Here is a 25,319-nt window from a genome sequence, read left to right as displayed (position 1 = left end):
TGTGGATGGATGGATGGATGGATGGATGGATGGATGGATGGTTGGTTGGATGGAAGAGATGGATGAACAGATGAAATCTCTCAGTAACCAAGTACTAGGAATGCACACACTAAGCTGAACTTGTAAATCCTTTGCATCTTTCCCTATTCTGGACCTGATCTGAGGTCACCTCACCCTCTGCAGTGACTTCACACCACACAAATTTTATTTTTGGCTTGGAACACTCTTTCTTCCTTCAACTCCTACTCACCCTGGGGACTCAGTATAAATATCAGCTCCTCTGAGAAGCCTCTCCTGACTCAGGATTTGGGGAGATCCCTTTCTCACGTGCTCCTACAGCCTGCTACACTCCTTCTGTTGCTGCACACACCCCAGTGTTTCGCAGCGGTCAGGGTGGATTACATGCTTCTGTCCTTCGCCAGACCGCAAGCTGGCTGTGAAGGCAGAGAGGACGTCTTGTCGGTCACAACATCCTCAGTGCCTGGCATAATGATCGGCCCAGAGGAGGTGAGCGACAAACCGTTGTTGAATGAATGCACGAGTACATGAGAAAGCTCATGCAGTCCCTTAAAGATCAGAAGAGGCAGGGGTCCTATGGGTGAGAGCCTTGGACATGGAAATAAAACACCTGTGTTTAACCCTTTTTGTCACACTATTTTCATCACAGCACCTCAGATGAGTTATGAAAACTTTCCAAGTCAGCTTGCTCGCCTACAAAACGGTATCCTTTCCAGAGTGTTTATTTCAATGACATCAATGTCTTGTTAAAGCGTTTTGTAATTTACAAAGTGCTATACATTGATTATTGCTATATTGCGACCCCAACCATTTTATAAGACTACATTAGAAGACTCTAATATTTCTCCGATTTTCTACTGCTTTCATTAAAGCAAACTCTGTCTTTTCTGCAAGTACATCTTTATCACAGAGGCGACGCTCGGATAGGGCGAGCTAGGAAATCTGTATTCCTGTTGTTGAAGCTTAGGCAGTATGGACTGGTTCATGAAGCTGAAAGTTCCACTGGAGAGACCTATTTTCAGTTTGCTGTGAAACAAGGTATTTCTTTTCTTTCTTTTCTTTCTTTCTTTCTTTCTTTCTTTCTGCCTTTCTTTCTTTCTTTCTTTTAAGACTTTATTATTTATTTGACAGAGAGAGAGAGAGAGAGATCACAAGTAGGCAGAGAGGAAGGCAGAGTGAGAGGGGGAAGCAGGCTCCCTGCTGAGCAGAGAGCCCGATGCGGGGCTCAATGCCAGGACCTTGAGATCAGGACCCGAGCCGAAGGCAGAGGCTTAACCCACTCAGCCACCCAGGCACCCCACAAGGCATTTCTTGAAAAAGGTAAAGATGAGAACATTCATGTCAGCAACATCCATATTCCAGTGCTAAGGATTCTTGTATATACTATGTTTCCTTCTTTTTTTTTTTTTTAGATTTTATTTAAGCGACTGAGACAACACAAATGCGGGGGTGCGGTAGGTAGAGTGGGGAAGGGCAGAGGAAGAGGGAAAAGCAGACTCCCTGCTGAGCAAGGAGCCTGATGTGGGGCTTGATCCTGGGACTCCAGGATCATGACCTGAGCCCAAAGGCAGATGCTTAACCCATTGAGCCATCCAGGCGCCTTATACTTGCTTCTTAAATGGTTGGTGATATTGCAATAATTCAGTCCTAAAAAAGGCTAAGTGACCATTAGGGCCTGTCAGTTCTCTTCCTGTCAATTCCGGTGCAGAATCTCATTAATAATAGCAGGGAGGACTCAAAGCTCTTAGTCTGCTAGCAGGACTTTATGACTCTGGGGTGTTATGACTATAATTTTCTCATGAACCTAACTCTTGTGGCTGTGACTCTCTCTCGTCTTGCTCACCTTGCTGTGTCAGCACCCTGGTCTAGGGCCATCAATAATGTCTGGCTTCTCCTCCTTCTCCCTCACAGCTGCCTTGTTTCTCTCCAGTGCCTCACTCACTTGGTCACGGTGCTGCCCAGGGTCCTGCTCTACTCTCTCTCACCTTGCGGTTTACAGTGAGCGGTCCCCTTGGCTCAACGGGGTTGAGCAACAGTGGTTTGCACCTGATTTGCCTCAACGGGGACCCCCTGATAAAGAATTCTGCTCAGTCCTCATAATCTCTGTTTTGGCGGTCCTTACCTCACTAGGGTAGTGGATTCTGCCCACCTCTCAACTCTCACACTCCAAGTTCTGTGATTAAGTACACAAAATCTGGTGCCTCGAGCTTCACCCCCTGAAGCCCGCTGTTCTCCCCTTCCTTGAGCAGACTCCCCAGCAAGCTCCCTTCTTGCTTAGGTTGACCCTCATGTCACCTTTCCTCACACTATCTTTAGAGAACTTTGGAAAGACTTAATTAATTAATCAAGGAATAATTGACGGATTACATTAGTTTTAGGTATACAATGTGATGATCTGATATTCATTCATATATGCTGTGAAATGGTCACCACAAAAATAGAAGGAATAACTTTAGAAGGACAAATTTCCAAAACCACTTCTCACAGATTGGTTGGATTTTAATAGCTAGCTTTGTGAGGTGATAATCACATATATTCTTCCACTTGGTTTTCTCATGTCGAAAGATCAATTTCTTTGGCTTAACGGATAAAAGTGATAAAAGTTTCTCTGGTCCTTATAACTTAACCTCTTACAAATGACAGAGACTGGTGGTTGTTCCTTGTTATTCCATCTTTCCTTCTTTCTTCAGTAACAAGCTGCTCAGCTAAGGACATTTCCCAGCCTCCTTTGCAGGGAGGTGCATCCATGTGACCAAGTTCCAGCCAATGCGGAGTGAGTAGAAGTGAGAAGTGAGCCATTTGTTGCTGTTGCAATACGGGCCCAGGACTGGTGACCCATCTTCGGCCATGTAGACAAGAGCAGGGAGCCAGGTAGAACAAGCTTAGGCTTCTGAAACCCTATCTCCAGAGTTTGGAGCTCTCCCATTAAATAAACTTCTATCATATTTAAGCTAAGGTATTAGGTTTGAGTCTTTGTTAAAAGCTAAATCTATATCCTGATAAGCCTTTTTACTTGCGTCTGGCCCTCCAAAGTATCCTTCTTGAATTGCTATTCTAAGAGGCAGCTATTTATAACTAGGCAGATGTAAATTTTTTATAAAACCACAATCAACCATTACCCAGTACACATGATGTATTCATTTTTCTTAAAAGCATTACATCATGATTAAAGATCAGAGTTTTTTTTAAAAGAGATTATCAGTGTATGTGGAAATTGTTTAAATGTAAACTCTTATATTGTTATTCTTTTTTCCCTGGCCTATATTTGTCAAGGTCCTAAAAATTATATTCTTGTATGGTTCTAATGTTCCAGTTATAGTGAAGAATGAATGTTAAACTTTTCCTTTAGAAAGAAATGAGAGGAACAGGGGTATCAAGAAACACAGAAAAATACTGGCAAACTTGAAAGGAACTGATTACCCATGAGAAGCGTTTTACTTTCTGTTCTTTAAGGACATAATTAGTGCTTAAGAAAACTTTTAAGATGCATGCGAAGGTCCTATATCAGGCTATAGTGTTCTAGAAGAACAGAACAATTAGGAGAAATCGTTGGTAGGAAAGGGGCGGACAGAAAGTCAAAAGGGAAGAACTACACATTAAATCCATGGAGTAGCTGACAAAATAGGTTTAAGGAGGTCATAGGAGACCTTTGCTCCCATCATCCCTTTAGCTTTGCACTTGGCTATTAGTGCTCTGCTATCACTGAATTATGGCTCCTCCCATGTGGAGGGGGTCTTGGGGTCAGACTGAGGAGAATGGGGTGGGTCTAGAACAAGTGTCAGGTTCTCTTGAGGTAGATGATGTACATACATTTAAAGCGGTTTATGGGGGGAAAAAAGAAGCATAGAGAAAGTGCACCAGATCTTCTGCTGCCATTAATTTAGAAGAGAAGAGAGATCATACCCACAGTTGCTCTGGTGCACCTCTTGAGTAAGTATCTCTTTACATAGTACTTTCCCCAATAAGGCTTCAAAGGAACAAGTACAATATTTCCATTTAGGAGAGCCAAATGTGCCATGAATGAGTTTCTTTTACATTTTAAAGTAGAAAGCTTCAGAGTTCTGAGAAGAGAAATTTAAATTCCTGGTTAAGGGAAGAAGCAGTGTACTTCTAAGCTGGGCTCAGAGCTGGAAGCTGGGAAGGTGATGCCTAGTTATGCCACCAACTCACCATGAAGCCCAAGCCATCATTTCCTATAAGCCTCATTTTCTTCATTAGTAAAATAAGGGGACTTGAATAAAAGCTCTCTAGCCTTGATAATCTATGACTCTACAAAGAAATAGCAACGTCAGGTAAGGAAAAGCCTAGGGAATCAGTAACTTACAGAAGGTTAATAAATTTTATAAAAATATGCAGTAGCTAAATTTAAATCCCAGTATCCTGCTAATGAGTAGAAGAGGTGAACTCTTCTAGAAAACCCATGCTTACCAAGATGGGTCGTGAAACCTCATGCTTTTAAGTATTTTGAGAACAACAGTAACATCCTTTAAAGATTGGGGTTGAGGGATGGTCTCCCATCTTTATACACTCATTATGTAATATTAAGATTTCACATTAAGACATTTCCAGGGCACAACTTTAACTTTCTAACAAGACTGTCATAATGAGGTCCTAATTTCTGCAGGAAAAAATAAAGATGTGGAAAGGAAAGGTAGGTGCTTATCTCAGGGAAGGATGATGAGGGATTTAAAAAAAAAAAAACCTTAATTTAAATTCAGTTTAGCTAACATATACTGTATTATTAATCTCAGGGGTAGAATTTAGTGATTCATTCGTTGCTTATAACACCCAGTGCACATTACATCAAGTGCCCTCCTTAATGCCTGTCACCGAGTTACCCCATCCACCCACCCAACTGCCCTCCAGCAACCCTGAGTTTGTTTCCTAGAGTTAAGAGTCTCTTATGGTTTGCCCCCCTCTCTGTTTTTATCTTATTTTATTTTTTCTTCCCTTCCCCTATGCCCATCTGTTTTGTTTCCTAAATTCCACATATGAGTGAAAGCATATTGTATTTGTCTTTCCCTGACTTATTTCGCTGAGCATACTACTCTCTAGCTCCATCCATGTTGTTGCAAATGGCAAGATTTCATTCTTTTTGATGGCAGAGTAATATTCCATTATATTCGTATCTGTATACACACACACACACACCCACAAGGATGATCAGGGATTGTTGACAACAGTTTACTAAATATGAGCTCAGCCTTCCATTGTCTCTCCTTAGTTGTCCAGTTTCACTTAATCACAATCACTCTTAAATTTATGTGTCCAGCATATATCCTTCTATGCTCCCACTGCTACTACCGCCACCTTGAACAATTCTTGGATGTTTCATGAGCACAACAAACATAATAGGTGCAAAACTGATAGTGAGCCCACCACATTTCATGGTTCTTCTTGTTTCCTTCTTCCAGCAACTGACTCCCATTATATACCTTCACACAAACCAGAAACTGAGGAGTCATCTCAATTCCATCTTCTCCCTCATCCTCATAAATTCCTCTTGACTCTAATTCCCAATAACTCTCAACTTCATCCTTTCTTTCCATCTCCACAATCACTCTTTCAGTCTAAGTTACCACCATCTGATAGCTCCTCATCTTCTCATGGCCTCCTCTCTCCCCCAAGCCAGTGATTTTTTTTTTTAAGATTTTATTTATTTATTTGTCAGAGAGAGCAAGCACAGGCAGACAGAGTGGTAGGCAGAGGCAGAGGGAGAAGCAGGCTTCCCGCTGAGCAGGGAGCCTGATGTGGGACTCGATCCCAGGACACTGGGATCATGACCTGAGCTGAAGGCAGCCGCTTAACCAACTGAGCCACCCAAGTGTCCCACCAGTGTTTAAAAGTATCTCACCATGTTGACGCCATGCTTAAATCCTTTCATAGCTGTTCATGTGGGGTAAAAAAAAAAAATTAACACAATCTACAAGGACCCACATCTGGCTCCTGCTTAACTCACCAGTTCTGTTTTCTACCATTCTGCTCTTGTTCTCTCTTCTCCAGACCCCTCTTTTTCTTTCAATTCTTCAAAAATGCCATGTGCCTTCTTGCCTCTGGTCCCTTCTGTCTATGGAACGCTCCAACTCTCCCCCATTCCTCCTTCACCTACTTCTTCACCACTGCCTTGTCAAGTGTCACTTCCTCAGGGATTTCTGTCCTGCCTCACATCAACCTTCCTGAGAAATGTATTAGTAGAACCCGGTGCTTTTTCTTCACAGCACTTCTAATAAATGCCATTCAACAATTATTTGTTTAATTAGATATTTACTTAATCTTCGGTAAACATGGAAGCTCCACAGAGCAGGCATTATATAAGCCCTCCTCATGACTGTGGTTCTCCACAGTCTACAGTGTCTATGTATATAGTAGGTGCTCAGTGATATTTGTTGGTGAAGCAAGCGAAAACACGAACATTTATTATTTTAAGTGCTCTGCAAAATATACTGATGATGCGGGATTAAATCATACCCTTTCGCTTGAAGTAGTCCCTAGTGTAGTTGGGATCATGTTAACCCTATGCTTAAATCCTTTCAATGGCTATTCTTGTAACAAGGTCCATTTTCTGCATAATGTTGATGATGAAGAGTATTTTTCTTTTGTCTAGATTCTAAGCCTGCATAATGAATTTCTTCTAATGCTTCATAATATCAGACTGAGAAGTGTGTGAGTTTATCTAATAGTGAAAGAATTAGGGAACAGTCCATCGGCAGAAAGGTAACCCACCTTCTTCCAGATGGAACTTGAGCTCATTGGTCATTCCACTTCTAAAGTGGGTATTACAACAGCTGAAAATGGTCAAGTAAATAAGCCTCCTCCAGGATTATGAGCTTTTAAAAAAAGACTGCTGTCATTTAAGGACTGCACAGGGGTCCTATGCCTTAAAACCATGAAGAGATGTGAATGCTCTGGATATCTGGGAGAGGACATTGTCTGGCCCCAGGAGAATCTGCCAGACCAGCTTATCTGCACAGGACCTGAGCAAATCATGCTGACCTACAGCTCAACAGAATCACAGAGTAGAATATGCTTATTTGAGTCAGAGTCCTCACAAGAGACAGATGATACACTCAAATTGGGATAATTTGATGAGAATTTAATCAAAAAACTATTTAGAAAGATGTGGGCCGGTTAGAGAGAAACTACAGGGATAATGCAATACTCTAGGTCCAGAAGCAAAGAGCATCTTACTACCGTCTTCTGAAGCAGCAAAGGATAGAGCTGTTAGTGAATTGGGGGTTCAGAAAGGACTGTGTGGAAAGGACACCTGACAGGAGCTGGCACCATCCATCAAAGGATGTAGACCGCTCCAGTAAACCCACAGAAAAGCAGCCAGGGAAGAACACTCTCCATCCCTATTCTTCCTCCCTCTCATCCCCTGCCAGGATTCCCTCAGCTAAACCCAACTGGCGCCTGAGGTCATGAGAGCCCATTCCGCAGGCCCCAGGCCCCGTAGGTCAGAACACATAGCAGCATGGAGAAGGGTGGCCAGAAGCTCTAGAGGCAAAAAGGAGGATGTCCTTGTTCGTATATATCTCCACTCAATTTCTTTCCACAAAGTCAGGGGGCTGCCCGCTTTAAACTAAATATGTAATACAAAGAAATAATCAGGAAGAAGAAAAGGAGCCTACACTGCCTTGCCCACAAGGGTTAATAGAGGTGCTCTGAACTGCAAAAATGACTCAGGACTACAGGTAAATTGAAGGAGACAGAAAGTAGATTGCTAGTTGCCAGGGCTTGGGGACAGAGGGGAAGAGGAGTGACTGCTTAAGTTTTGCATCTAGACAGAGCTGATGATTGCACAATGTTGTACATGTACGAAATGCTACTATCAAGTTGTACACATTAGCATGGTTAATTATTGATTATGTGAATTTTGCTTCAGTAAAAAAAAAAAAAAAGATTTGGAGTTTCCTGGAAATTGGGACAATAAAGGAAGCATGGTCAATTACGCAGTAATCAATATTGCAAAGGGTGAAGTCTTCTAGTCCCTATATGGGAAGTAAGGATTTTTCTGTCAGAGAGAAAGATATCTCTCCCATGGGATTTCATATATATGATGCTAACTGATATAATGGGGAATATCCTCAACACATTTTTATAATAGGACACAGAAGTGATTTCCAATGACTATTCCTTGACCAAGGCTAAAAAATAAAATTGAAAAACAAATCAATGATAGTGTCTCTATAAAGGAATAAGCTAATGTGGTGGTCAACTTGATCTAAAGGCAGACCCTAGGATAGAAAGACTAGATACTTCTCTGGGGATCTTTCCTAGATATCAATCTTTTCCCTCACTTGGGTTTCCAACAGAAGTTGGATATCAGACATTTCAAGAAGGTCCTCTGTGAGAAGACTCTGGTATGTTGGCATTTTATATACGTGACTGAGACCAGATCCATTTGGTTTAGACATCAGGTGAATCAGGGGCAGGACTAATGTACTTTTCAGGAGATGAGAGGCCTAACCAGATCCTTGCCAGGTTAGAAGATCACGTACCTCATATTCCCACAGAACTGAGCTTTCTAAGTCTGTGGCTAACTCATCATTCTTGCAACAAAATGAATTTTAAAAGTACTTTTATTGAGCACTAACTATATGCCACAACACCAGAGAGTACCGGGACTCAAAGATAAAAATGTATTACCTCTTCCTTCTAGTAATCCCTGGGGAACTCTTGCCAAGAAGGTGGGGGGGAAGTAGGATAGAACTCCTGGATTCCACTATGGAAAATGATTCTGTTGAACCTCCTTAAGTTTTAGTTATTTTTTTTTTAAACTGTAGGATATACAATGTTTGCAATCCCCCCCACCCCGTGAAATCTTTAATATAGTAGGGTCAATGTGCTTTATAAAAAATAATGGGTCATCAAATAGGATGTGATTTCTAGGTTTCTAGGAAAATTACTCAAATAGGTTCGAAAGATCCAGAGAAGGTGACCAAAGTTCCATGAGGACCGTCTGTAGAAAGGCAACTGGTATGACCAAACATCTGTGGTACATTTCACGGAATGGCAATGACAATGAGACCTATTGGGATCTGAGGAGTTCCCAGCACAGTGAGTTGGGATGGTTAGGAGGAGCTTTTTGGATAACACAGAATTTGATCTGAATGTTTCTCAGCTGCCTTGATTTTAATGGGCTCTAAGAAAACAACAAAACTGTTTCAGCAAGTGAGCTTTCCAGCATTACCCTAGTGGCAGTTACTTTCTGCATCACAGAAGGGGATCTACAAATGCTAACGTTTAATTGATCATTAGCCTTTTCTGGCAATTGCTTTCCATAATAAATGTTTCCCCACAACAACATCAAGAAGCTCATACTGCCTTGTGGTATTAAGCCCATTTCCCTAGTTGCCACCTAATTCCATTTACAGAAGGCCTTATGAAAAGTAGGCGTCCAGAAGCCCTGGCTTTATTCCAAGATGTCTAAGAAGATGCATAGCAAAAGTAAAAGCCAGCAGACAGGGTGGATGAATGAGGCACCCTTATTTAAGAAAGTGCAAGAGGGAAAAAATGGAGTGTGTCAAAATGAGAAAAATAAACAGAAGAAAAATCAGGAAGAAATAATCAAGAGCCCATCCCCTGACAGAAGATTAGTTTGCCCTGCCGAAGTGAAGCATGGTTAAGAAAAATGGATCATGCAGATATAAATTATTCATGGTTAAAGACGGCTCAGTCATTAAGATATTTACACTATGGCTGAAGCCCTTGCACGCTGTGTTGATTTATGGGCTACATAATTACATAAGATATGTTGATGACTGTTTGCATGGGAAACACTCCGGATTTTTTATTTTGTTAATCAGTTTTCCCACTCTAAGCCCTGCATTTCAATCAGAGCACAAGGCTTGATTAGAACCTCCCGGGGTGGCAGAAAGACTGCATGGTATTATTAGCTTTGCCTGCCTTCCATTCATTCTGATAAAAAGTACCTTTGGGGTGCTTTTCCATTTACCCATTAGTTAAAAGTATTTTTATTAGTGATAACCTATTCAAATAATGCTCCTAATAATTTCAATCTCCTTCAGATGAACTAAACTCTAAAAAGAATTTTTTTAACAACTTCCAGGTTTTTTTTTTTTTTTCTTACTGAAATACACTGCCTGGGAAATATTCCCAATACAACAGAGTGTACCTTCCATGTTCAAATGAGGTTTATCTTAAATCCTAGGTTTTTTCTAGGGAGTTAAAGGAGATAGCTGGCGTAGTTACTGTGCTGTAAGAAGAGTCCAAAGTGAGTGAAACTCAGTAATAGGTCCCACGTTAACTTGAGCTTGGCTAAAGCATGGTTGATGATTGACTTTTGTTCTCTGTAGGAGCTCACCCTGGGAATCTGATTACCTTTGGACTATCTTGGCCCCTTACCCCACACTACATGACTGATTTTTTTTGTACCCTGCTTATTGGCTTATAGTGTCCTATAAACTTTTTATTGAAGTATAACAAACATACAGAGAAATGCATAAATCATAAATCAGCTGCTTGATAACTTTTCATAAACTGAATACATCTGTGTACCCATACCCAGATCCAGAAATAGAACAGTACCAGCATCAAAGAATCCCCCCCACTGTATAGTCCTTTAAATCACTCCCTTGTTCCTGGTAACCACGGTCTTGACTTCTACCAACATTGGTTAGTACTGCTTATTTTTGTAGTTTTAAAAAACAGACCCAGTTCTTACTCTTCTGATTCCAGCTTCTTCTGCTCAATATTATGTTAGTGAGATTCACATATATTGTTGGGAACAATTTTAGGTAATTCATTCTCATTGCTATATAATATTCCATTGGGTGATTATGCCATAGTTTATCCATTCTACTATTTAGGTTTGGGGCTGTTGTTACAAATATTGTTATGAACCCTCTACTGTGTCTTTCATTGAACACAGAAATGCATTTCTGTGGGAGTCATAACTAGGAGTGAATTGTTGGGCTGTAGGGTATGAATATGTCAACGCAAGTAGATACTGTCAAAGAGTTTGTCAGAAGAGTTGTATGAATTTACCTTCTAGTCAGCAGGGAAAGAGAGTTCTAGTTGTTCTCCATCTCTGTCACCTCGTGCTATGATCAGTCTTTTCCACCGTGGCCATTTAGGTAGGTGTGGTAGTGGTATCACATTGTGGTTTCCATTTGCATCTCTGTGATCACTAAGGTGTTGAGCCATCTTTCCTGGCTTATTGGCCACTTTGATAACTCTTTTTTTTAAAGATTGTATTTATTTATTTGACAGACAGAGATCACAAGTAGGCAGAGAGAGAGGAGGAAGCAGGCTCCCCACTGAGCAGAGAGCCCGATGCAGGGCTCGATCCTAGGACCCTGGGATCATGACCTGAGCCGAACACAGAGGCTTTAACCCACTGAGTCACCCAGGCGCCCCTTAATAACTTTTTTTAATAAAATGCCTGCTCAAGTTTTTCCTTCCAACTTTCCATTAGGTTTTCTGGTTTATTGACTTGTGGGAATTTAAAAATAGCATATTCTGATATGAGTCCTTTATTGGATACATGGTTTGCAAATATATTTTTCCCCTCTGCAACTTACCATTTCAGACTTTCAATGGTGTCTTTTTAGACACCAGACTTTTAATGATGTCTTTTAAGTGAAGAGAAGTTCTTAATTATTCTTTTTTTCTGTTATGGTACTTTCTGTGTTCTTTTAAAAAATCTCTGCTTACTATGAAGTCATGATGATGTTATCCCATACTTTTTCTAAGAGTTTTATTATTTGATTTTCACCTATAGATAAGGAATCTAGCTGAATTGATTTCTATGTATGGTATGGGGCAGTGTCATGGTATACTTTTTCCACATGGCTATAACCGACCCATCATCATGTGAAAGAAAATAAAACAAAACCATTCTTTTCTCACTGCATTGCAATGTCACCTTTGTCATAAACTAGGAAACTATATATGTATATTTCCGTTTCTGAACACTCTTTTTGTCACATTGGTCAATTTGTCCTTCTTATGCCAGTACCACACTGTCTGAATTATGTTAGCTTTTTCACAGATCCTGATGTATGGTAGGATTAGTACTCTGTTCTTCTTCCAGACTGCCTTGGGTTTTCTTGGCCCATTGCAGAGTGATGTCTTACCATGAATGTAGTTCAGGGGAAGCTAGAACCCAGTAGCTAAATAAATGAAGGCATTCTGGCCCCTGGCTAAGGGAATAAAACTGTATGAAATAATCATCTTAGGATTGACATGGCAGGTTTCAATATTAAATTTTATAGACTCACATAGTACTTATAGATATTTAAACGTGTTTTGTAGGATACTAACAAAAGTCTTCTAACACTAATTTCTCAGGCTCTAATCTTATCCCATGTAGATTAATAATAAAGAGTTTTTTTTAAATTTTAAAACAGAGGATGAGAAAAATCAGGTCACAATGTTTCTTAAAGAAATTTATGAGTTCAGACATAGTGAGTTGGGATGCACATTGTAGACAATGCCATGTGTCTAACTGCACAAACTCCAGAAGCTTCCATTTCCACTGCCAGTCCTAATGTGATGACTTTGTAAAAATGGTGTAATTTCACCAGGAGCAAGCTTTCAGGAAACTCACAAAATCTATGTCCTATTTGCTTTAAAAGGTGTAAACAGCCAAATGAATCTGGCATTTAAGTGACCAGCACCAAGGGGAAAGTAGAAATATTTGCCAAAAAGTAAAAAATTCTTTGCCCTGACTGTTAAAAACATTTGGCATTTATGCATGGCTACTGTGTCATCATCATATTCCCTATCATCACTCTCCAGGGAGTCTGATTCCTCCTCAGTCTAAAAATAGTCCCTGTCAGGTTTTCTGAGCTGGGTAAGTGATCCACGCAAAAAATGGGATGAATCTCCATCCGATTCTGCTGAGGCAGAGAAAGTACTTAAGTAGGAATAAGTGTCTGCCAGCCTGAAAAAGAATTCCTACTACTCAGGATTCTTAACCTCCCAGGACTAAGAGGAACGGTCAGTCAGGAAAAGCAAAGGCTTCAATAGCAAGACACAGACTCTCTGGCACCGTGTGCTAGATTTGGCTTTACGTATACAGTTAAAAAAAAGGTATCCTAGCTCCCTAGGAACCAGATCTGAAATAAGACAAATGAATACCAACCATAGACGCATCCTAAAAGCCAACTTTCTTGTACGTTGCCAAAAATATACTTAGAAATACTTTTTTTTTTTTTTACTTAAAGCATCTATATTTCTGACTGACCTTGGGTTTTTATAGGGGGTAAAGACAGTATTTAAAGAAAGTAATGCTGGGCAAATGTATAGACCTAAAGATATGGCTAGATAAAAAAAGGAAAAACAACTTGATCATCATGTATTAAAACCATAATGTCTTGTCAATGAACAAGCAAATGACACCTGACCAAGGCATCAAGAGTGAGAGCTACCACTGCCCAGCCCCCACCCCACACCACAGCTTGGGCCAATGGTGATCACTGGATAGAAATAATAAGCACAGAGTCTACTATTTTGAATCTGGTAGGTCCTCAATAAATATTGATTTATTCATCATAAATAAATACAATTTCTAATTAGAAAAGTTTGACATTGGGGTACCTGGGTCGCTCAGTAGGGTAAGCCTCTGCCTTTGGCTCAGGTCATGATCTCAGGGTCCTGGGATCGAGCCCCGCATTGGGCTCTCTGCTCAGTGGGGAGCCTGCTTCCTCCCTGCCCCCTCCTGCCTCTCTGCCTACTTGTGATCTCTGTCAAATAAATAAATAAAATCTTCAAAATAAAAAAAGAAAAGAGAAAAGTTTGACATAGCTGGAAAAAATAGAAAATAAGTTGGATGGCAGATCTGAAAAAGTTTAGATAGGCTGGAATGATGGGTGAATATTTAGAAATTATTGTTCAACAGCACAAACAACGATATGCCTTCCATTTCTGCTGCGAATTATAGTTTACAAAGTGCTTTCCTATATACCATCATGTTCTCTTTGTCACAACCCTCCAGGATGGGATGGTCATTTTAAATGCTCTCCAGGTAATTCCACTGTAGATTAAGCATAGAGGACTCCTGCTTTAGGCTTTGGCAGGAGGTTGTCTGCTGTTAGTACTGAACATTTAAAAAAAGAAAAGAAAAGAAAAGAAGTGGTCAAATAGGGGTGCCTGGGTGGCTCAGTCAGTTAAGTGACTGCTTTTAGCTAGGGTCATGGTCTCCTCTAGGTCCTGGGATCAAGCCCCAGGTCAGATTTCCTGCTTAGTGGGGAGTCTACTTCTCCCTCTCCCTCTCCCTCTGCCCCTCTCACCACTCGTGCTCTCTCTCTCTCTCTCTCTCTCTCTCTCTCTCAAAATAAATAAATAAATAAATAGATAGATAAAACGTCTTTTAAAAAAGTGTTCAAATAGAGCTTGGTAAGGAAGGTTCTGAAGGGATTCCTGCATTGGGTAGTGGTCCAAGCAGATGCTGCTGAGATTTAACTGTAGTGTGTTAACTTTAGAGAGTACCATCTCCAGGGAGCCTTCTGGGTCTTCAGAAGTGTGTGTAGAACAACATCTTTTTGTTACAGTTATATATATATATTCTTGTATTCAAGCCTTCTATAGGCATCTGTCTCTTGACCAGGGAGGGCATTTGAGGTTAACAAACAGCCTTTCATGCTACTCTAAGATACTCTACTATTGAAGAGAAATTGAAACAACTCCTGGAATATTTCAAAAGATGAGAGTAGAAAGCCTCCCTAAACCAGTACACACAGCAGAAAGTAGAGCCAGGTAGCTCCGCCGTGAACTTCTGGAGTCCAAGCACCTTTGGCACATGACTGGAGAGTTAAGGAAGGTGAGAGCCTTTGCCGAAGGACAAGAGCTGACAAATGGCTCCAGTGTAAAGCCACCATTACGGAACCCTGACTCAGATGATGGTGCCGTGCTATCTTCATTATGTTAGGAAGTGAACACTGACCCGACTTTGGGAGTATACTTGTGTTCCTTTTCCTGGACTTCTATTGTTCTCCTGTCTTTGGAGACTAACTAGATCCTAATGCTTTTGGCTCATTGTGGTGATCCTGGTCATCATGCAGTGCTTGGGAATCCGCGAAGATGTCTCTGGATGTGCATGAGCTATTAAGAGACCAAGGAAAAAAATAGGTAGAAGGATTCCTGGATTCCTATGCCCCACTCCCTTAGTCTGAGTAGCTTTACAAGAATTCGTATTGGTAAAAACGCCTGAATGATTAAACACCAGTAGATAATTAATTCACTGTCTCACTTTCTTCCTCTTACTCAGAACTCTCTTAGGTACTTAATGTTAAATATTTGATGCTCTGGGATTTTTTTTTTTTCCCCTCAGTAATGCACTTAGGACTAAAATGATTATATTTTCTTATTTTTTTAAAAGAATTAATTTACCTACTTACTTACTTGAGAGAGAGGCACAGAGAGAGCACAAGCATGGAGAGAGGCAGAGGGAGAGGCAGAAAATCTCAAGCAGATTCCACACTGAGCACAGAGCCAGACCTGGGGCTCAATTTCATGACCCTGAGATCATGACCTGAGCCAAAACCAAGAGTCAGATGCTTAACCAATGGAGTCGGCCACCCAGGCACACCTCAAGTAGTTATATTTTAAATAGTAAGATTTTACTTTTATATTTAAATATTCCCTGTAAGTCTTTTATTTTTGAAAAATTATCAACTGAGTCTTACATTTCAACTTCAAAATTTTAGGTTTAGAATATATAAAGATACCTTAAAGATACAAACGTAGTGATACAAAGGGGCACGTGCACCCGAATGTTTATAGCAGCAATGTCCACAATAGCCAAACTGTGGAAAGAACCTAGATGTCCATCAACAGATGAATGGATAAAGAAGAGGTGGTATATATACACAATGGAATACTATGCAGCCATCAAAAGAAATGAGATCTTGCCATTTGCGACAACATGGATGGAACTAGAGCGTATCATGCTTAGCGAAATAAGTCAAGCAGAGAAAGACAACTATCATATGATCTCCCCGATATGAGGAAGTGGTGATGCAACATGGGGGCTTAAGTGGGTAGGAGAAGAATCAATGAAACAAGATGGGATTGGGAGGGAGACAAACCATAAGTGACTCTTAATCTCACAAAACAAACTGAGGGTTGCTGGGGGGAGGGGGTTTGGGAGAAGGGGGTGGGATTATGGACATTGGGGAGGGTATGTGCTTTGGTGAGTGCTGTGAAGTGTGTAAACCTGGTGATTCACAGACCTGTACCCCTGGGGATAAAAATATATGTTTATAAAAAATAAAAAATTAAAAAAAAAAAGAATATATAAAGATACATTTCATTAGTTTTTCAAAGCTTTTTCAAAGCTTTCATCCATACTTAAAATATTTCCTGTTTCATACATTGGCCATAATGACTGTCAGTCTTCTGTGGGCACATAATCAGATGTGTGAGGGCAATCTGGCTTTAATCTTAGGTTTTACACAATATTATCTGTGTGAACTTGGGCAGTAAATACCACCTCTTCAAGACAATTTCTTCACTTATGAAAAATAAGGATAACAATTTATATGTCACAAGATTGCTATGACAGTTAGAATTGATGAAACAGGTAAAGTACTTTGCATAATGGTTCACAGAAATTAACCACACACATTAGTACTTCAGTCCTTCTTTGCTACTTCCTGGGATAAACCCAGGACATGCTGATATCATCTTTGCTGCTTAATTAACTTCCTAGTTGATGTGAACAATTACTTTCTTTACTTAACTACAGAAAGAGAACAAAAGCCTCTTACATCAGTGAATGAAATTATTACTTATATGCCCCCAAAAGTTTGAATCTTTGCCTAATGTACTATGTAGTGATGTTGTCATTAAGAGAAAGTTTTAACAGAAGAGAAAGGAAGGGCAGGATGACAGAGCTGGATAGTATTCTAGTATATCGTTAGATTTTCTTGTGTCTTTCCACTTACTTAGCTTTAAATGCCATAAATGATCTCAATATTCCTCTCTCTCTGCAATTTCAGATTATCTACATTGCTATGGATTTATTTTATAACCTATAACTAATGAATCCATATCTTGGACAAGGTAGTCAAGAAACACATGTGGAGCCTGTGAACGATATAATAATGAAAATTAAATCAATTTTCTTTTTTTTTCACAGATGGGATATTTAGTATATCTGCCAAATGATATCCTCAGCTTGAATGACCGCACTAAAAACTCAGGCCCCCACATGCCCTCCTGAGTTCAAGAATTCTGCAAGTAAGGCTGCCAAACTTTTGCTGCAATTCTGTTTGGATAGGAAGGCTCAGGTGAAGCAGATTCTGCAAGGCAAATGTCCCCCTTGGCACAGAACTATCCTGTAAGGGCCTCAACAGATGCGTTCAAGTCAGGAAATCATCTCCGAGAAGGAAGATGTCCCAGAGTATCCCAAAGCACTCCTCCTACAGTGTGAGACATCTTAGACAGAGTCTGGCAAAATCTGAAAGGGGTCCTGAGAAGCAGGCAACCAACCGCCAGGAACTCATAAGACAAAAAGGCCGGTGAGATTTCCCTTGCATGCTGCTAAAATATTGCTGGAGTACTCAACCCAGTTCTTGTGCATTAATGATAAGCACTCCTCCTGCCTCTCTGAGAGAGAGAGAATGTGTGTAGCTTAGTAGTATTTTTTTTTAAACTTCTTGATAGTCGCCAAGTTCAACATGCCAGGATGAAAGGCTCCAATGAGCCCAATATGTCAGGTCTCAAAAACTTGCTTGTTCAAATATCTGATGCTTATCTGGAATCACAGTTATGAATGTCTAGGAGAATCTCCCTATAGGGCTCAGGCCTCTGTGAAAGGCATGGGATATGACAGAGGCCCCGGACAGAGAGTATGGATGGTACAACACATCGACATTCCCAATGAACAGCAACAGCTATCATTAAACAGAGGCTGAGGATCCTCAAATGATCTCAAATGCAGAACACTGAGCTTTCAACCAGCTAAGACCCCATAGCAGGTCAACTCGCCAAAGCTATGGAATTAGGAACTTTGATCATGAAGACTCAAACTTACTTCTCTGGTAAAACAAGGGTCTTCTAAAATAGGAGATCTGGACACAGGTGATACAGGCCACTTTGAACTCTGATCCCAGCCCTTCCCAATCTTCAAAGAACTATAGAGAAATATTTGTTGCTTGTACGCTAGTGCACCTAATTTGGGGGGAGACTGGTATATTCCCTAAGAGTCTGGATCTCCAGACTAACGTTTACTGTTAGACTCTAGGGCTATGTGTGGTGTCTTGGAATCACTGAAAATAGCTAATGAAAATTTGGGCAAGAAATCAGCTGCAGGTATGGGTCAGTGAGTCACCGAAAAGCCTTCCAAGTGGCTCTCTGGGTATTAAAGCACCCTGATGGTTTTGTCTGTTACCTGCAGGAAATGCTTCTTGAAGGAAAGAGAAGGGAAGGAGAGGGGGTGGGGGTGAGAGAAGGGGGGGCAGGAATGAGAAGGGGAGGGGAGAAGAAAGGAGACAACAGGGAAAGAGGAAGGCAGGGGAAGGAAGACAAGAATGAGTAAGAATATTAAACTAGGAATAGGAGTTGGTTACTGAAGACTTTATTGCATCTTTTACTATTACCTTTGGAGTTCTTCAGAGATGAATAAATATTTATTCTCAATTTAGTGAAATACAGTAGATGCACTGTCCTTAAGCTGTTTGTCTTTCATTCATTCAACAAATATTTAATGTGCACTTTCTTTGGGCTGCACGCATATGCTTTGCATACAGTGGTGAAAATATTTACTGTCCCTATCCCTGCCCTTTTGGTGCTTACAGTGTCCCGAAGGAGACCACAGATAGGTGATAATTACTGCGAAGGAAAAGTAAGGGTTCCCTGGTCAAGTAGAACAGGGAGACCTAACTGAAACAGGGTGCCAGGGAAGTTGTCTCTGAGGAAGTGACACGGAAGTAGAGACATTAAAGGCTATGTACAAAACAGTTGGGTAAAGAATGTGTTTGTGTGCAAGGGCCAGAGAGTCACTTCTGAGGCAATGGGAACAGAACTTGCCAAGTCCCTGAGGATGGGAGCCTGGTATGGGGGAGAGGGTTACAAAAAAGAGCCCTGGGACTCTAAGAGAAGAGAGCTTCTGGGAAACCACGGAAAGTAGAGCGGGGGGCAGCTTTGGGACAGAGCATACAGGGATTCAGGGGCACAGCACAGTTTAACTTTATTGGAAATTTAGTGGGGCCACACTGAGCTAAGGGGCCATAGGCGTTAAAGGTCTCTGGGACTTCTGTGGGAGCACAGATAGGAGTGGGAGGGAGGGGTGAAGAGGAGACAGACGAGCTGGGAGGTAACTGGGAGACGGCTCACTGCATCTGTGAGTGACAGGCAAGGACGAGTGCGTGGAACGCTAAATGGAACAAGCCAGGTGATGACAGGGAGAAGAACTGGCTGGCTGGAAGGAGAGTGAGGGAAAATGAAGGATGAGCCAGGGCTCCGGTTTGAGAACTCGGATGGAGGCACCACCACCTGGGATGGGGAGGACGAGAGAACAGGTCAGGGGCAGGAGTCAAGTTCAGTTCTCCACACTGAGCTTTAGGAAGTATCATAGAAACGTGGCATTAAGACTGCTCAGGTGGTTAAATGGCTTTGAGCAAAGCTTCTGGAATCAGACATAACGTTTGAATCCTGGCTCTGCTATACTCCACTGAGGCAAATTATTTTATTTTCTCCGCTTCCTGAAATGGGGGATATACACACATTTACCTCAGAAGGTAAGAACACAATGAGATAATGTTTATAAAGTGCCTTCAACAGAGTAAGTACTTAGTAAATGGTAGTTAGGACTACTATAATTTGCTAATAGCAGCATTAGCATCATATATGATGTCAAAGGCTGAATTTTAATTTTGACATTTATAAACTATGTCATCCAGGGGAATAATGTATGTTAGATTTCTAATTTTTAAAGCAGCCCAAATCCTTCCTTTTCTTCAATATAAGACATATAAAAACAAGAACTCGAACATCCTTGATTTTGTCTTGAACCTATAGGACCCACCAATAGGTGATGAGAAACCCGGAATGAACAATTCTTTGTATCGCAAGGAAGAGAAGATTAACAATATTTAGTCTGTGGCCGTAGGAGCTCTGTAAAAAACAGCAGAGCCCTCAGGGAAAGACCCTATATAAGGTCAGTCTCACGTGTGTTCCCTGAGAAAGAACAAAAAGTTGCTTAAGATATGCAAACATTAACTGCAGAGTTCTTACCTAATATTCTAGAAATGTAAACATTTCTTCAGCATTAACCACCATATGTGAGATGATCATGAAGCCTATGTTTTGATTTGTTCAATCAAAGTGCAAATGAGTTTACTAGCTTAGTGTGAACTGACCTATAATTGTAGAAGTTGTGGAGATTCTTGTATCAATCAGAAAGCATCAGACTCGCAAGGTCAATATAATCCTTTCAGGCTTTCTCAAAAAACATGGTTTAATAGAGGCAAGAGGAAGATAAAATAGGATAAGGATTGTAAAATGTCCTGTAGACTAAAAGCGTTCTCAACACATGAGAAGTTATTTTGAATATCATTAAATTAAAGGGAAAGGCAGGCTTCTTCACATGAATTACTCCTTGTTTATTTGTTCATTCATCTGTTCGGTCAGCCAAGAGATAAACAGGGCACTGCAGAGGATACAGTATGGGTATGAAGTAGCCTCTGCCCTCAAGGAGTTTTCCATCTCAGAGAAGAGAGAAGTCACACACATAAACAACAACACTCCCCTACTCAGTGGCGTAAAGACTATAAAAAGTGTATTAAAGAAGATAGAAGCTAGGATGACCGAGGGGCTGCTGCCAACTGGAGTTGCTAGGTCTAGCTTCAAGAAACAGAAGTATGTTTTCTCATTGGCAGGTATGGTCTTCATGTGTTTCTAAGGAAACAGAAGCCAATGGGTCTCTGGTTTATTTCTTTGTTTCCACTCTGACGTTGTTGATGTCAGCAAAAAAATGTAGGTTTGTTTTTTTGGAGAGGGTCATGTTTTCTTTTTCCATTTAGCCTAGAAATGGTGGATCCCACCTGCCACGTCCCTCTAAAATAATAAAATATATCTAGAATATGGGGGGGGGGAGAAACAGAAGTAAAGCTGGAAGGCCGTAATAGAGTGAGAAAGCTCACAGAACAACAAAAAATAATAAGAATAGTAACAGCAGATTTTTTTTATTTCTATGTGCGCTGGGAATATACCAAGTGCTTTAAATGTACTAACAACTTTAATCACCACGGTAACCACAGGAAGGAGCTGCTATGATGAATCCCTATTTTACAGATGGGGAAACTGAGGCCTAGAAGGAAGACACACCTAGAAAGTTGCAGAGCCAGGAATCATACCTGAGTCCTTTAAATACTATACTTGCAGGTGGGATGAACGTCGTGAGGAAATACACAAAAATGGTAGGACATCGTTCACAAATTATTAAATGTCCAGTGTGGCTGATGAAGCACAGGATTTTCCAGGGATACAACAAAAAACCAACTTAGAAAAGTAGGTCAGGAAAAGCTTGGGGACGGCCTGAGTCTCAGAATAAAGACTTTGGGTTTTATTTTATAGCTAACGGGTGGGGAGATGTCCAAATAAAGATGGCGGTCGTTGTCAGAATAGACGATAACATTGTGAGAGAGTATGTTCAGAGACAGGAAAGTAAAGAGGTTGGGGGAAGAAGTTTGAAATGGCTCTTTGCCTTTTACTTTTGCAAAATAAAATAATTCCGTAGGAGGTTTGGTCTGTTTAGCAGTCATTTGATGTTTGTTGTGAATTACTCCGTTAGATGCTCTAGTGATTTCAAGTGGGATTAACGCAGGGTAGTAGTGCCCTCATAGAGATCAGGTGAAAACTTGCTGGCTTTTCTATTTCCTATTTTATTACCAACATGACCCCTTCAGGTGATGAGAACTAAAATCTGCAGAGAGAAGATGCTGGATATTTGTGTGTTTCTAAAGGAAATGAGTATGAAAAGTTTGATCTCGATCTGCTTCTGTGAATTCACAGTAGAAAATTCTTCAGTTATCTTCAAGTAAACCAGAGGGTCCTTACAAAAATGCTCTGACCTCCTGACTTTCATGAAGACAGATTCAGGGCAGTCGTTAGCATTATAACTGTGCATCACACAGAACATCCAGGAGGCAGGGGACTACAGTGGTGCAGGCATATTGAACAAACGGACAGTGGCATCAGCATCATAGCCGCAAAGACAAGTAGAAATACTGTTTATTCCCTATATATTTATGACTACTGGCAGTCAACCTGATACTTTAACCCCCACTAGTATTCCATAAATAATGCTAAAAAAATAATAATTTTACTATACACCAGGTACCGAAGTGGCTGCTGTTGAATAAAGGTAACTTAAGTATGGAGACAGAGGTTTCATGTCTCATAGGAAGTTTGTGGTCTTCTGTTTCTTTGGAAGTTATCACCCATAGCTAATACATAATGGTTAACAGGAAAGTATAAAGATATGAAAAGACACAAAAAAGAATAAATTTTCCCCAGTAAAAGATGATTTGGTGCTCATCTGAATTAAGAATTAAGCAAGGAATTACAAAACTAGTATCCAATCGCAGAGCAAAGTAATCTTGATTAGTACTCGGGTAGTGTTCGAAAAAAAAAAAAAAAATGGCCAAGAACTGACCTTGTGATCGAGAGAAGTGCTTATCTGTTACCCTTCTTAAAAGGAAATACAATTCTGCTCTACCTAATACATGTACATGACCTTAAAGAAACCATGCAAAGAGATTTCCCCTGACAGAATTCAGTCAGTTTTTCATTTTTCTAAAACACACTAAAATTAAAGATCTAATTTTCCCCTTAAGGGACATGTTTAATTTTAGAAGATAATATTCAATCAGAAATTGAGGGAATTTTAACCCATTTTCCATTAATTTATTAATGTCTCAGAATGCCAAGATGCAGATTCTTGCAGTTAATGGTTTCACAGCAGCAACTTGGCCTGATGCCTATTACAGAACTGCTGGGAAGAAATCTCAGGGAAATTGTAATTGTCAGTGAGATTGCTGGGTTTGTTTTGATTAACAAGGGAAATGACCAACTTTCCTTTTTAGATAGTGTTTTGGCTGTACCATTTTAGTTCACTTTGAACTATAGTTAAATGTTATTTTGAACTATTTTTGTACATAGTATTTTGCTTTGGAGTTACATCATTGAGAAAAGAAGTGGTAATTACTTCTTAAATCTTTCATGAGAAGTTGCTAAATTCAAAGACCCAGAATTTTAGAGCTGGAAGAAATTTTGAGATGATGTGGTCTAGTCTCCTCAGGTCCCAAGTGACAACAGTGATCCAAAAGACTTAAAAGACCTTTCTGATTTGATTATAATGGATAGCACCTAATATACAGTAAAATGGGCTCTTGTCAAAAAGGTAGATGTTAAATTGCTAACCTATATTACTCCTACACTGGTACCACCACCCATCTCCTTAGTACCTAATATAACACGGAACTCCTAGGAGTGAACTCCTGATTGATATTCTACAGTATTTTATGTTCTTACATTAGTCTTCCTGAGTTATTTAAAAATGTGCATGAGTACATCTTACACTAAAATCAGACTATCCACATCACTTTAGAGACCCAGAAACTAAAAACTAACGCACTCAGCGTGGGCTTTCAACGGACATTATCTGCTGCCAAGCCCAAGGAAAGAATCAGGGTGCAATCATCATAAAGAAACAAGCTAGTAGGAAGCAGAATGGGGAGGGGCACCTGGGTGGCTCAGTGGGTTAAAACCTCTGCCTTCAGCTCACGTCATGATCTCAGGGTCCTGGGATCGAGCCCCACATTGGGCTCTCTGCTCGGCAGGGAGCCTGCTTCCCCCTCTCTCTCTGCCTGCTGCTCTGCCTACTTGTGATCTCTCTCTCTCTCTGCCAAATAAATAAATTAAAAAAAAAAAAAAAAGGAAGCAGAAAGGGGAACCAAGAGAGGCTCATATGAGAGGGACTGAGAGTTGGCCGTTCTGAGTTAGGCTGAGCATCTCTACTACTGTGCCAAACATGTGAGATGACAAATAGTTGTAGCTTTAAGCTCTAGTTTGTGATATTTTGCTCCCTAGCACTAGTTAATACTAACACCTTGCTCATAGCACTGGCTAATAGTTATCGAGGACTAAAATCCAATGACAACACTGGATTTGGTAGATGAAGACGGTAGAACAAACTAGATGGAATTTTACATCTTCCTCTAGGCATCTGTATGTCTAAATCTTAGGACATTTCCAAAAAAGCATCCAAGCAGTTTCGTGAATGTTACAGCTTAAATCTACCAATTCTGGCATTTCTTCTCCATGCCATAGTTAGGGTTAACTGGTAATATATGTAACTAAAATAGGGTTTGTATACATAACGTACAAAGAACTCACATAAATTTATAATGATACAGTGGCCTAACAGAAGGGAAAAAAAAAAATGGATCAAAAGACTTGAACAAACACACAGCAAACGAGAATATCCAGATGGCCAATAATGAAAAGGTTCCCAACATCCTTATTCATCTGGAAATAGACATTAAAGTCACAAAGACATACCATCACACACTCAGAATGGTTAGAATGAAAAGGATGGACAATGCCAAGTGCTGGGGAAGATGTGAAGGAAGCAAAACAGTTGGTGCAAATGAAAATGGGTACATCCACTTTGAAGAATTGTTTAAGACCACATACTAAAGTTGGGCATAAATGTAACTTTTGGCCTAGCATTTTCACTCCTAGGGATAACCTCAGAGAAACACATTTCCATGTTCACTCAAAGACGTATGCCAGAATGTTCACAGCAGCATTACTTAAGAGTCTAAACTGGACAGTACCCAAATGATCCACAGGAAGGGCTAAATTGTGATCTACTGCTACAGGAGAATACTATGATGACAATGAAAAAGAATGAATTGCTGTTATAAGTAACAGTAGGACAGCACCTCACAAAAACACTGTTGGACAAGAGAAACCCAAGGCCAAAGAAATACACTATCTGATTCCATTTATATACAGTTCAAAAATCAGGAAAATAATAAATTTATGGTTTAGGAAATCAAGATGGGGTTACACTGAGGAAAGAGATGGAGTAGTGATTGGGTGGAGACAGAGTGGGGTTTTTGGCAATAATAGTTATGTTCTATTTCTTGACCTGAGTGGAGAACATACGAGTGAAAAGTCAACGAGGTGTAAAAGTAAGATTTCAGCACTTTCCTATTTGTGTCTTGGACTATAATACACAAGGAAAGTTAAAAACACATCTATTATAATCTAGTAATATAAAATAAAAACATACTTTTTCTAATTTAAGGTAGCTCTCGCAGCAT

The 25,319-nt window shown here is 40.3% G+C and overlaps 1 protein-coding gene across 18 annotated transcripts in view; it reads right to left on the bottom strand.

Annotated features, from left to right (window-relative positions):
* The window catches only part of GRIP1 (glutamate receptor interacting protein 1), a 674,728-nt gene that overhangs the window by 99,351 nt on the left and 550,058 nt on the right, over nucleotides 1-25,319 (bottom strand). The gene's annotated exons all lie outside the window — the stretch shown is intronic.

Source organism: Mustela nivalis (genome assembly GCF_964662115.1).
Source record: "Mustela nivalis genome assembly, chromosome: 7".
In the NCBI taxonomy this organism is placed as follows: domain Eukaryota; kingdom Metazoa; phylum Chordata; class Mammalia; order Carnivora; family Mustelidae; genus Mustela; species Mustela nivalis.
Note: the sequence above shows the minus strand (reverse complement) of the source record. Positions and strands in the feature narration are given on the sequence as shown.